We start from the raw sequence: 293 nt of genomic DNA, 5'->3' as shown, positions 1-293 counted from the left end.
GGTGCCCGCGGCTGGGCGGCGCGCGGGGCGGGAAGGGTCCGCGGGGCGCTGAGGAGGCCGCCCTAGGGCGCAGCCGGCCACGCCGCGGGACCGGGCGGGGGCGGAGCGGAGCCTCCCGCCGCCTCCTCCCCGTCGCCCTCCTCCTCCTCCTCCACCCGGTCCTCCGCTCGCAGCCACCGCCTTCGCCGGGTCGGGGAGCGGCAAGTCCGCGGCGCTGGCTCCGGGCTGCGGGATGGGGAGTTAGCGCCACGGCGGCGGCAGTGGCCGCGGAGCAGCCGGCCGCCGCCCCCGGG

This window comes from Otolemur garnettii, unplaced genomic scaffold (assembly GCF_000181295.1).
Source record: "Otolemur garnettii isolate 467f Iridium unplaced genomic scaffold, OtoGar3 scaffold00121, whole genome shotgun sequence".
Taxonomy (NCBI): Eukaryota; Metazoa; Chordata; class Mammalia; order Primates; family Galagidae; genus Otolemur; species Otolemur garnettii.
This window is presented reverse-complemented; position numbering follows the sequence as displayed.